This window comes from Hyperolius riggenbachi, chromosome 5, assembly GCF_040937935.1.
Source record: "Hyperolius riggenbachi isolate aHypRig1 chromosome 5, aHypRig1.pri, whole genome shotgun sequence".
In the NCBI taxonomy this organism is placed as follows: Eukaryota; Metazoa; Chordata; class Amphibia; order Anura; family Hyperoliidae; genus Hyperolius; species Hyperolius riggenbachi.
In genome coordinates, this window is record NC_090650.1 from 39,466,418 (window position 1) to 39,480,490 (window position 14,073).

A 14,073-nucleotide genomic window follows, 5' to 3' on the forward strand; every position below is an offset into this window, starting at 1 on the left:
TTTTTTTTTTGTTGAGAAAATTGATTTTTAAAAATGCAAAGGAAAAATGTTTTTTAAACGCGTTTAAAAAAACATTTTTCCATTGCGACGGCTCAGACGACGCTTGCAGATTCAGCCAGAATGATCGGGGAATGATCGTTCGTCGGCGGAGATCCCCGTAATCTGCCTGTGGGTACTTAGCTTAAAGAAAACCTGTAACTACAAAAAGTTCCCCTGGGGGTACTCACCTCGGTAGGGGGAAGACTTCAGATCCGATGGAGGCTTCCCCCATCCTCCTGTGTCCCACGCCGGTCTCGCAGTGCCCCTCCGAACAGCAGGCATGTAAATATTTACCTCCCCGGGTCCAGCGCAGGCGCAGTATCGGCTCTCCGTTCGGAGATAGGCAGAAATACCCGATCGCTGTCGGCCCGCTCTACTAAGTCTCTTGCGCCTGCGCAGTATAGCGGACCCGACAGAGATCGGCTATTTCCGCCTATCTTCGTACGGTTTGCTGCAACAGCGCCCCCGCTGGTGCCAGGAAAGGTAAATAAATCAGCGCTTGTCAGGATTGTCGAGGGAGGATTCCAGAACACTTAAGGGGAGCCAGCGCTGGACTGCCTGCAGCTACAGCGGGGGGTGGCGGGGTGGGGAGGGGGTAGGGGAAAGCCTCATTGGGACCCTGAGGCTTCCCTCTACCGAGGTAAGTACCCCCAGGGGACCTTTTTTTTTGTTACAGAGTCTCTATAACTCTGGGTGTTTCAAGTGCTCAATATTCAACAGTGGGGGATTTGGACGCAATGTCCCTAAAATTGATGCAGGTACCTTTTTTTTTTTTCACGTATGCGAAACGGAAACATTCTACTGAAATGAATAGGCTGTAGTTTTAGTGTGCTGGCAACAGAGCCAAATTTGCACTGGGGCTGGACTCCATGGGAACAGGGGCCTGAGGGCTCATTCACACTAAGTGCGTTTTTGCCCTTTTTTCAAGCGCAGGTGATTTTCAAAATTGCCTCAAAACCGCTTGTGCAATGATTTCCTAGAGAGAGAGTTCACAGCTGAGCGGTTAGTTTCCAATCCACTCAGCAAAGGGGTGCCTGTACCATTTTTTTTTCTGCCTCAATGGAAGGTATAGAAAAAACGCAAAACGCTCACAAAATCGCTTTGTGTTCGCTTTTTAAAGAATAAATACATTCCTTACTTGCTTCAGGGAGTGAATTAAAAAACTGCTCTTAAAAGCATTTAGAAAAGCACTTTTAACAAAAGCGCACCACCCACCCAAGCGCCAGCAATCCCCCCAAAAAATTTCGTCAAAAAAGTCCAACGCTAACGCGATCGGAGCGCAATGTGAACAAAGCCTCAGTAGATTACCTTAATTAACTGTATTTATAAAATGTCCACATATACTGTAAAAGACTGATTAGGACAGAACAGGTGTCTGGTATAAGCTACCATATCTTTCTTTGGATAATAATAATAATAATAATAATAATAATATCTCTTTATATTTCATGACATGAAATTCAGCAGCCATCTTCCTGAGAAGACCGATAGGCTATCAGTGTGTATTGGAGGTTGCTCACGGTAGATGAGGTCACCATAGCGTGCAATCATCATGTGCAACATGTATGATTCATTGCAGAGCTTGTGGGAGGGAGGAAGTCGCTGACCGTAGAATGAGAGGAATCTAAACTCTCTCACTTCCAGACGTTGCAGCATCTCTGTATCTAACTGTGACTTGCTGAGAGACTATTCTACAGAATGACGACAGTTAAAGGGGCACTATGGCGAAAAACTGTAAAGTTTTAAATATGTACAAACATATACAAATAAGAAGTACGTCTTTTCCAGAGTAAAATGAGCCATAAATTACTTTTCTCCTATGTTGCTGTCACTTACAGTAGGTAGTAGAAATCTGACAGAAGCGACAGGTTTTGGACTAGTCCATCTCTTCATAGGGGATTCTCAGGTGATTATTAATTTTCAAAAGCACTTAGTGAATAGCAGTTGCTCTGTCCAACTGCCAAAAAACTGTGTAGTGAGCAGGGAATGCTGGCCAGCATCATTGTTTAAATCCTTTTTAGGGAATATATAAAGAATAAAAGCCTTGCTGAGAATCACCTATGAAGAGATGGACTACTCCAAAACCTGTCACTTCTGTCAGATTTCTACTACTTGCTGTAAGTGACAGCAACATAGGAGAAAAGTAATTTATGGCTCATTTTACTCTGGAAAAAACATACTTCTTATTTGTTTATGTTTGCACATATTTGAAATTGTACAATTTTCACCATAGTCCCCCTTTAACTGCATGCAGCTACTAAAGCTCCATACACACACTGGACTGTATGTTCTCCTCATCTTTGTGTGGGTTTCCTTCAGGCTCTCCAGTTTCCTCCCACATCATACCTAGGGATGCTCGGAAAATTCCGCGGAATTATGAATTCCGTGATTCCGGCCGGAATTAGGTTAATTCCGATTCCGGTAGTCAAATCGGAATTCCTATACCTCTCAAACGGAATTCAGCGGAAATTTTATAATTCCGACGGAGAGAGAGAGAGAGAGAGAGAGAGAGAGAGATATTAAAATTTTTCCGACGGAATTCCGTATAAGTCTCTGCAGAAGCAAGATGGGGATCACATGAGCCGTATGCTCCCGGCTCCCGAAGTTACCGGGCCGGATTGTGGAGGCTGCAGACAGCGGAGAAGGACGACAACTGACTAATAAGCGCGAAGGGGGCTGGAGGAAGCCCCAGGTATGTATAAAGTGTTTTTATTAAAAGTTTGTATTCCTTATTCCTCTCATGTTCACTTTAAAGAGGAACTCCAGTGAAAATAATGCAATAAAAAAATGCTTCATTTTTACAATAAATATGTATAAATGATTTAGTAAGTGTTTGCCCATAGTAAAATCTTTTAAATCCCTGATTTACATTCTGACATTTATTACATGGTGACATTTTTACTGTTGGCAGGTGATGTAGCTGCTGCATGCTTTTTTAGCAGTTGGAAACAGCTGTAAACAGCTATTTCCCACAATGCAGCAAGGTTCTCGGACAGGAAACTGCCAAGAGTATATACTTTGAATTGTTTCTTGTGGGAGGGGTTTCACCACAATATCAGCCATACAGCGTCCCCTCATGGTCTGTTTGTTAAAAGGAATAGATTTCTCTTGTAAAAGGGGGTATCAGCTACTAATTGGGATAAAGTTCAATTCTTGGTCGGAGTTTCTCTTTAAGCTCGTAAATTTTGCAGAACAACACCAATCCTACATGCAGACAGCCTGTTTTGGACTTTCTGGACCTCATCATTACATGGCAGGGATTGATATGGCACTATGGGATTGAGCTTAGACCAGTACTACAGAATACCCAGATAGCTCATAGTGACCCAGAACCACTAGCATGCAGGGGTTGAGTGGTGCGTGGACGCTGGTGGATGACGTCCACTTACTATTTCCTCAGCGTGGATGCCGTCCACCCTGGCATTTGTGGAAGGAGAGCTGTGAGCAGCGGTGGAGAAGGGGTGCCATCTCCCCCCCCCTTCCCTCACTTTAGGGTGCTCTCACTCCCTCGCTCTCCCCTCCAGAAGTAATGTGCGGGCAACCGGCAGCGGCTCTCCTCGTTCCGGCGCTGGATCTGCGTGCCGCTGCTATGGTCTGGATCAGACCAGACTAGTGGCAGTGGAATGCTCGCGTCGGAACTAGGAGAGGTAAGTCCCGCCCGCTCCGGCTGCCCGCACATTACTTCTGGAGGGGAGAGCGAGGGATGGAGAGCCCCAAGGTGAGGGAAGAGGGCGGGGGAGGTGACCCACCTTCGCCACCGCTGTTCACAGCTCTCCTTCCACTGCGCTACTCCCCTCATGCTGGGGGGACACCTGACTACCTATACCCGGGTCATATACCCCTGACTACATATATACTGGACACATTTACCCCCTGACTACATATACTGGGCACATCTACCTCTGACTACATATATACTGGGCACATATACCCCCTGACTACATATACTGGGCACATATACACCTGCCTACATATACTGGGCACATATACCCCTGCCTACATATACTGGGACATATACCCCTGCCTACATATACTGGGCACATATACCCCTGACTACATATATATACTGGGCACATATACCCCCTGACTACATATACTGGGCACATATACCCCTGACTACATATACTGGGCACATATACCTCTGTCTACATATACTGTGCACATATACCCCTGACTACATATACTGGGGTCATATACCCCTGTCTACATATACTGGGCACATATACCCCTGACTACATATACTGGGCACATATACCCCTGCCTACATATACTGGGCACATCTACCCCTGCCTACATATACTGGGCACATCTACCCCTGGCTACATATACTGGGCACATCTACCCCTGGCTACATATACTGGGCACATATACCCCTGGCTACATATACTGGGGACATATACCCCCTGCCTCCATATACTGGGCACATATACCCCTAGCTACATATACTGGGCACATATACCCCTGGCTACATATACTGGGCACATCTACCCCTGCCTACATATACTGGGGACATATACCCCTGGCTACATATACTGGGGACATATACCCCTGGCTACATATACTGGGCACATTTACCCCTGGCTACATATACTGGGCACATCTACCCCTGCCTACATATACTGGGGACATATACCCCTGCCTACATATACTGGGCACATATACCCCTGGCTACATACACTGGGCACATATACCCCTGCCTACATATACTGGGGACATCTACCCCTGCCTACATATACTGGGCAAATCTACCTCTGACTACATACAGTGGGTTGCAAAAGTATTCGGCCCCCTTGAAGTTTTCCACATTTTGTCATATTACTGCCACAAACATGAATCAATTTTATTGGAATTCCACATGAAAGACCAACACAAACTGGTGTACACATGAGAAGTGGAACGAAAATCATACATGATTCCAAACATTTTTTACAATTAAATAACTGCAAAGTGGTGTGTGCATAATTATTTGGCCCCCTTTGATCTGAGTGCAGTCAGTTGCGTATAGACATTGCCTGATGAGTGCTAATGACTAAATAGAGTGCACCTGTGTGTAATCTAATGTCAGTAAAAATACAGCTGCTCTATGAGGGCCTCAGAGGTTGTCTAAGAGAATATTGGGAGCAACAACACCGTGAAGTCCAAGGAACACACCAGACAGGTCAGGGATCGAGTTATTGAGAAATTTAAAGCAGGCTTAGGCTACAAAAAGATTTCCAAAGCCTTGAACATCCCAAGGAGCACTGGTCAAGCGATCATTCAGAAATGGAAGGAGTATGGCACAACTGTAAACCTACCAAGACAAGGCCATCCACCTAAACTCACAGGCCGAACAAGGAGAGCGCTGATCAGAAATGCAGTCAAGAGCCCAGGGCCGGTTTAAGCAACAATGGGGCCCCAGGGCAAAATAAACCTGCCCCCCCCCAACAGATACCCCGGAGCAAAAATTGGCATTAAGGGACCTTTTTTGCAGCTGGTATAGTCAGGGTTTGAAGCCCCAATCGGTCGGAGCTCCACTTTCTGGCTATCCCAGCCTGCATGGGGGACAAGGGGTTAAAAAGTTTCAGGAGGGGGGACCCCACATAATTAAAAAAAAAAAATTCCCACACTCTAAACATAAAAAAAAAATTGGGAAAATAGGAAAAAAATGCCAGGGATCTTCATACAGCCATATTGCGGCTGTATAGCGATCCCTGGCCAAAGCGCTGCGGCTGCGTATGGACCCCCTGGAAACCCCGTCAGGAAATGTATTGCTCTTTCTTTTGATACATGTAAAAATACACTACCGTTAGGTACTAAAAGTGACATTTACCGCATTTAAAAGTATACTTTTTTCCTTCGAAACTTTTAAATCGATTTTCTCAAAAACTATAAGGTCTTTTTGAAAAATTGTTTTTTTCCTCTTATTCCCAATGATCTCCTTAACATATCCTGCAAATTTAGGGTTTCTAGAATATAAGGTGGATTTGCTATTAACCATTAAAGTCGGCTGGTTTTTAAATGTGTATTTTTTTTCCTTTGAAACTTTAAAATCGATTTTCTCAAAAACTATAAGGTCGATTTGAATTTTTTTCCCTCTTGTAGCCACTGGGGGCCCCTACAAGCTCTGGGGCCCTGGGGCAGCTGCCTCCTTTGCCTCTATGGCAGCGCCGGCCCTGCAAGAGCCCCATGGTGACTCTGGACGAGCTGCAGAAATCTAAAGTTCAGTTGGGAGACTCTGTCCATAGGACAACTATTAGTCATGCACTGCACAAAGTTGGCCTTTATGGAAGAGTGGCAAGAAGAAAGGCATTGTTAACAGAAAGCATAAGAAGTCCCGTTTTCAGTTTGCCACAAGCCATGTGGGGGACACAGCAACCATGTGGAAGAAGGTGATCTGGTCAGATGAGACCAAAATGGAACTTTTGGCCAAAATGCAAAACGCTATGTGTGGCAGAAAACTAACACTGCACATCACTCTGCACACCATCCCCACTGTTAAATATGGTGGTGGCAGCATCATGCTCGGAGGTGCATCTCTTCTTCAGCAGGGACAGGGAAGCTGGTCAGAGTTGATGGGAAGATGGATGGAGCCAAATACAGGGCAAACTTGAAAGAAAACCTCTTGGAGACTGCAAAAGACTTGAGACTGGGGCGGAGGTTCACCTTCCAGCAGGACAATGACCCTAAACATAAAGCCAGGGCAACAATGGAATGGTTTAAAACAAAACATATCTATGTGTTAGAATGGCCCAGTCAAAGTCCAGATCTAAATCCAATCGAGAATCTGTGGCAAGATCTGAAAACTGCTGTTCACAAACGCTGTCCATCTAATCTGACTGAGCTGGAGCTGTTTTGCAAAGAAGAATGGGCAAGGATTTCAGTCTCTAGATGTGCAAAGCTGGTAGAGACATACCCTAAAAGACTGGCAGCTGTAATTGCAGCAAAAGGTGGTTCTACAAAGTATTGACCCAGGGGGCCGAATAATTACGCACACCCCACTTTGCAGTTATTTGTAAAAAATGTTTGGAATGATGTATGATTTTCGATCCACTTCTCACATGTACACCACTTTGTATTGGTCTTTCACGTGGAATTCCAATAAAATTGATTCATGTTTGTGGCAGTAATGTGACAAAATGTGGAAAACTTCAAGGGGGCCGAATACTTTTGCAAACCACTGTATATACTGGGCACATATACCCCCTGACTACATATACTGGGCACATATACACCTGCCTACATATACTGGGCACATATACCCCTGCCTACATATACTGGGACATATACCCCTGCCTACATATACTGGGCACATATACCCCTGACTACATATATACTGGGCACATATACCCCCTGACTACATATACTGGGGACATATACCCCTGTCTACATATACTGGGCACATATACCCCTGACTACATATACTGGGCACATATACCCCTGCCTACATATACTGGGCACATCTACCCTGCCTACATATACTGGGCACATCTACCCCTGGCTACATATACTGGGCACATCTACCCCTGCCTACATATACTGGGCACATATACCCCTGGCTACATATGCTGGGGACATATACCCCCTGCCTACATATACTAAGCACATATACCCCTGGCTACATATACTGGGCACATCTACCCCTGCCTACATATACTGGGGACATATACCCCTGACTACATATACTGGGCATATCTACCCCTGGCTACATATACTGGGCACATCTACCCCTGCCTACATATACTGGGGACATATACCCCTGCCTACATATACTGGGCACATATACCCCTGGCTACATATACTGGGCACATCTACCCCTGCCTACATATACTGGGGACATATACCCCTGCCCTGGCTACATATACTGGGCACATCTACCCCTGGCTACATATACTGGGCACATCTACCCCTGGCTACATATACTGGGCACATCTACCCCTGCCTACATATACTGGGGACATATACCCCTGCCTACATATACTGGGCACATATACCCCTGGCTACATATACTGGCCACATATACCCCTGCCTACATATACTGGGCACATATACCCCTGCCTACATATACTGGGGACATATACCCCTGCCTACATATACTGGGCACATCTACCCCTGGCTACATATACTGAGCACATATACCCCTGGCTACATATACTGGGCACATATACCCCTGGCTACATATACTGGGCACATCTACCCCTGCCTACATATACTGGGGACATATACCCCTGGCTACATATACTGGGCACATCTACCCCTGCCTACATATACTGGGGACATATACCCCTGGCTACATATACTGGGCACATCTACCCCTGCCTACATATACTGGGCACATATACCCCTGGCTACATATACTGGGCACATCTGCCCCTGGCTACATATACTGGGCACATCTACCCCTGGCTACATATACTGGGCACATCTACCCCTGGCTACATATACTGGGCACATATACCCCTGGCTACATATACTGGGCACATATACCCCCATATACCCCTGGCTACATATACTGGGCACGTATACCCCTGGCTACATATACTAGGGACATATACCCCTGGCTACATATACTAGGCACATATACCTCTGGCTACATATACTGGGGACTACTATACTCATGGCTACTTATACTGGGAACACCTATAGACCTGGCTACCTATGCTGGGGGTACCTATTTTGGGGGAACTGCTGTCAGATTATCTGCATTTTTGTGGAACCGCTGTTATGTATTTTGGGGAACAGCTGCCAGATTATGTGTATGTTAGGGGAACGGCTGATGCCAAATTACGTGTATTTTGGGGAACAGCTGCCAGATTATGTGTATGTTAGGGGAACGGCTGCTGCCAGATTACGCGCAATACTGCTGCCAGATTGTGTATGTTTGGGGGACCACTGCTGCCAGATTATATGTATTTTGGGTGTTACGTGTATTTTGGGTGATCCGCTGCCAGGTTTCGCGTATTTTGGGGAACTGCTTCCAAATTATGTGTATGTTGGGGGAACTGCTGCTGCCACATTATCTATTTTGGGGGAACCACTGCCATATTATCTGTATTTTGGAGGAACTTCCACCAGATTATGTGTCTTTTTGGTGAAATGCTGTCAGATTACATCTATTTTTGGGGGATACACTACGGCAGAGCTCAAACTTCCCCGGCAGACCTTTTACATCACTGCTAAGGTCATGTATATTTGGCCCCACCCATGACCACGCCCCCACATTATGCTGACCACGCCCATTTTTTAGCGCGCCACGCGTTTTCCAGGTGAGTCCACTCACCTCTTTTCCCAGGACTAGACCCCTGTTAAAAAAAAAAGAAACCAGATACTCACCTAAGGAGAGGGAAGCCTCTGGGTCCTATAGCGCCTTCTCTCTCCTCTACCGGTGCCCTCGTTCAGGTGGCAGCTCCTCCGTTCACATCCCCCGCCACAGGAGATTTTGGAAGTCTTCAGGAGCCGAGTGCTTCTGAAGACAGGCGGCTCCATACAGCGCACCCGCAAGTACGCGAGAGAGGGCGCTTGCACATGCGGGCTCCCGAAGACTTCCAAAGAATCCCTTCGGCGGCAGAGACAGTAGTATTTGACCAAATTGGTTGAATGCTGCTACAGGGGAGCCAGCGCTACAACGGGGACCGGGAGAGGAGAGGGGAGGCTCTATGGGACCCAGAGCCTTTCCTCTCCTCAGGTAAGTATCTGGCTTTTTTTTAAACTTTGGTTCCCATTCACTTTAAGACACGCCCCTGCCACACATGTAACCACGCCCCTGGTACACCTCTCACCATGCATAGCCAAAGAATTAAAAATCCAAAAGATGTAGTTTAATCATTAAAACCACACTGGTCCTTTCTATCATCATTAGTTCTCCTACATTTTAACATTTAAAAAAAAAAAAAATTAACTTATGAGTCAGTTAGGCTTTGTTCACATCTAAAAACGAAATCGCTGGCGGCAGCGATTTTCGATTTTTTTGAGCGTTTTTCCCCCCCTCCCGGCGATCCACTGCACGCTATGATTTTGGGCAAAGTGCTTTTGCAGAGCGATTCCGTTTTGTCACTTCCTGACGTCAGTCAGAAAGTGAAATATTTGACCCGGAAAAGAATACATGCAATGTATTTATTCTTAAAAACGCAAACGCAATTGCTGCATAAAGTGATTTTTAGAGCGTTTAGCTTTTTCTTCCTATACCTTCCATTACAGCAAAATCGCCCCAAAAATGGCACAGGCACCGCTTTGCGGAACGCAAAGCAGACGGAACGCACTGATATGAACCTTCTCATAGAGAATCATTGCACAAGCGTTTTGTGGGCGATTGTAAAAATCGCCTGTGCTTGAAAAAAGTATAGCTCCCAACTGTCCCTCTTTGGGCGCCCTGTCCCTCTGTCCCTCTTTCCTCCTCATTTGTCCCTCTTTCAGGACTTTTTCCCTCTTTCTATGTAAATATATGTATTTCTCTACTAAAAAATGTGTTTGATTGATTCTAAACTTTATTCCCATCCTTTACATTGATATACAGTATTACTAAATTTAAAATGTTACTATGAAGGAAAATGAGCCAGGATAGAAAGGACCAGTGTGGTTTGTATTATAAAACAACATATTTTTCTTTTGAAATCTTTTTGGTATGCATGACTAGGGGTGTGTTGGGGGCATGGTCAGGAGTGTGGCAGGGGCGTGGCTTAAAGGGCAACTAAAGTGAGAGAGACGTGGAGGCTGCTATATATGTTTACTTCTAAGCAATACCAGTTGTCTGGCTATCCTGCTGGTCCTCTGCCTCTAATACGTTTAGCCACAGACCCTGAACAAGCATGTAGCAGATCAGGTGTTTCTGACATTATTGTCAGATCCGACAAGATTAGCTACATGCTTGCTTCTGGTGTGATTCAGACACTATTATAAGCCAATAGACAGCCAGGCAACTGGTATTCTCTAAAAGTAGATAGATATGGCAGCCACCATATCACTCTCACTTCAGTTCCCCTTTAAGAAAAACAAAAGTTTGCTTTCCTAAAACAGAAAGAATTTGCGATAATTCAGGTTGGAGTGAGCTTGAGATGTCTCCCAGAGCAACACTGCTGAATATATGCAAATTAACCATTGAACCATTCAGTTCCCCTTTAAGGGCCGGTGCACACCAAAAACCGCTAGCAGATCCGCAAAATGCTAGCAGATTTTGAAACGCTTTTTTTAATTTTTCTATGGCGTTTTGCTAGCGTTTTGCGGATTGCTGTTGCAGTTTTCAGTATAGTAGATTTCATATATTGTTACAGTAAAGCTGTTACTGAACAGCTTCTGTAACAAAAACGCCGGCAAAACCGCTCTGAACAGGCGTTTTTCAGAGCGGTTTGCGTTTTTCCTATACTTTACATTGAGGCAGAAACGCACCCGAAATCCCAAAAATGCCTCACCCAGGCATTTTTCGTTTCTGCAAAATGCCTCCCGCTCTGGTGTGCACCACCCCATTGAGATACATTGACCAAGCAGATCCGCAGCCGCAAGCGGCTGCAGAAACGCTGAAAAAGCCGCTCGGTGTGCACCAGCCCTAAGAGTGCCTCTTTCTCATCTCAAAAAGTTGGGAGGTATGAAAAAAGGCCAAAAACGCCCTAGATGTGAATGAGTCCTAAAACTCATTTTTCAGTAGAAAAATACATATATTAACATAGATATGTACATCAGTCCTGATTGAAAGAGGGACAGAAGGATTTGGTTCCCAAAGAGGGACTGTCCCTCCAAAAGAGGCACAGTTGGGAGATATGCACTAGCAAAGTATAAGGGGCTAAAAGAGAAAGAGCTTGAATATGAATCTTATAGAGATGGGAAGTTCGGATCTTTTCAATGATCCGGATAATTCGAATCGGATCATTGAAGAGATCCGGATCTTTGATCCGAATCTCGGATCATTTTACTACCGGAAACATTCGGGGGTGAAATGAACAGCAGGACAGGTCTGTGGACAGGAGAAGGGGAGGGGGGTGGACACACAGAGAAGGGGAGAAGATGGACAGAGGGCAGGGAGTGGACAGAGAAGGGAGGAGGGACGAGCAGAGAGCAGAAATGTTTGCACGTAATACCCACATCATGCTGAAGTCATATGCTTTACATATATTTCACCTATATGTTCATCTGTACACTTTGAAAGAAAAGGTCGCACAGTGAAAGAAACCATTCCCAGAAGATAAGTGCAGCTGTTTAGTGCCGAGTGCAGGAGGATTATATTGCCTTTCAATCACACTGTCTGCAAAGTTACTGAGCTGTGCTGAGCCAAAAGCTTCCCATGTGTTCACTGTGCAGCACTACGGAACAGACAGCCTGTAATGAGCAGCACGTTATAGCCAGTATGTGTGCTCTACACATATCTGGCAGTGGCACCCATGTCCCCTCTCTCTCATCTACCTGTCCCTGGCTCCCATCCAACAGAGCGATCCATCTCTGCTCTGCTTCCAAGACCCCGCTGCCCGCTGAGAGGGGGCGTGTCACTCCTGGCCCCGCCCCTTTTGCGATCCGAATCACTCATTTTGATGTTTCGGATGATCGACTCATAAAATAGATTCGGATCAAAGATCCGAATCGTTCATGATCCGGACAACACTGCCAACTTTTTTTTAATTTACTTTTTTTTCCATTAGGGACATCTTATAAATAGCTTCTGCAAGCCGCTATGCTGGCCCCCTGATTCATCTAAGATTCAATCTTAGATGAACCAGGGGGCCAGCATAGCGGCTTGCAGAAGCTATTTATAAGATGTCCCTAATGGAAAAAAAAGTAAATTAAAAAAAAGTTGGCAGATGTTCAAAACAGCAGCAACACGTGACCTTGACTTCTAATTCTAGCAGCCCCTCCTTACAGTGTCTGGAGCTGTGTGTGTTCTTAATTATGCTATGATGATGAATGATATTGATTGCATGGAGTACAGATTGCGTGGAGTACAGACAGCATGCATAGCCACCATTAAAGAGAACCCGAGGTGTGTTTGAAGAATGTTATCTGCATACAGAGGCTGGATCTGCCTATACAGTCCAGCCTCCGTTGCTATCCCAAACCCCACTAAGGTCCCCCTGCACTCTGCAATCCCTCATAAATCACAGCCATGCTGTGAGGCTGTGTTTACATCTGTAGTGTCAGTCTCAGCTGCTCCCCGCCTCCTGCATAGCTCAGGTCCCCGCCCCCGTCCCTCCCCTCCAATCAGCAGGGAGGGAAGGGATGCAGGCGGGGACCGGAGTTCTGCAGGAGGCGGGGAGAGCAGCAGACTGACACTATAGAGATAAACACAGCCAGCTCTGACAAGCTGTTTGTCAGCAGCGTGGCTGTGATTTATGAGGGATTGCAGAGTGCAGGGGGACCTTAGGGGGGTTTGGGATAGCAACAGAGGCTGGGCTGTATAGGCAGATCCAGCCTCTGTATGCAGATAACATTCTTCAAACCCACCTCGGGTTCTCTTTAACCTCCACAAGACCCGGATAAGTCATGTAAATACTATCATTTAGGCATGTACAGTCCTCCTCCTAGCAGTGGGAGAGGGGAGGGGGGAAGCAGCATCATGTAACTGCCTATAGGCTGGAGGCGGGGCTGCACTCATTGACACATGAGAAGCACATTGTCACTGCTTATCTTATCTATATACATGAACATGCAGAGCAGCCTAGCCCAGAGCCAGGAGGGGCGTGGCCAGCCAACTGCAGCCCTCATATTAGAATAAATCAATTTATGAGACAGGAGAGGAGGAGCTGCTGGGAAGATTGTGCACTGTGGCTGGTGCATGTGTCTCTAGTCCTCAGTCCCCCTGAGCTCAGTAACATCGGCAGGAGGGAGCAGAACTTCACTGCCTCCTATAAGTGGATATATAAGTAACGGATTCCACTGACAAGCACTACAGGTGAGGCTGCTGCACTCTCTGCTATTCCACCAGAGAACTTTCGCCTTATTTATGTACTAACTGTAGAACAGGAGCTGTGGCAGTTATTTTAGTTGTCTTGAATGTATTGTATTCATCACTGCCATCTTCCGCAGCGCTTTTCAGAGTACATAGTCATATTACTGTCTGTCCTCAATGGAATCCTTACC

The 14,073-nt window shown here is 45.8% G+C and overlaps 1 protein-coding gene across 2 annotated transcripts in view; it reads left to right on the top strand.

Annotated features, from left to right (window-relative positions):
* Positions 1–14,073, top strand: part of ABCB1 (ATP binding cassette subfamily B member 1) — a 148,119-nt gene that overhangs the window by 5,690 nt on the left and 128,356 nt on the right. Inside the window, exon 1 of one of the 2 annotated variants that reach the window (XM_068235514.1) lies at positions 13,801–13,885. The exons of the other annotated variant lie outside the window; for it this stretch is intronic. The gene's annotated coding sequence lies outside the window, so the exon portion shown is untranslated. Of the gene's footprint in view, positions 1–13,800; positions 13,886–14,073 lie in introns of those variants that run through there. 2 annotated transcript variants of the gene reach the window in all.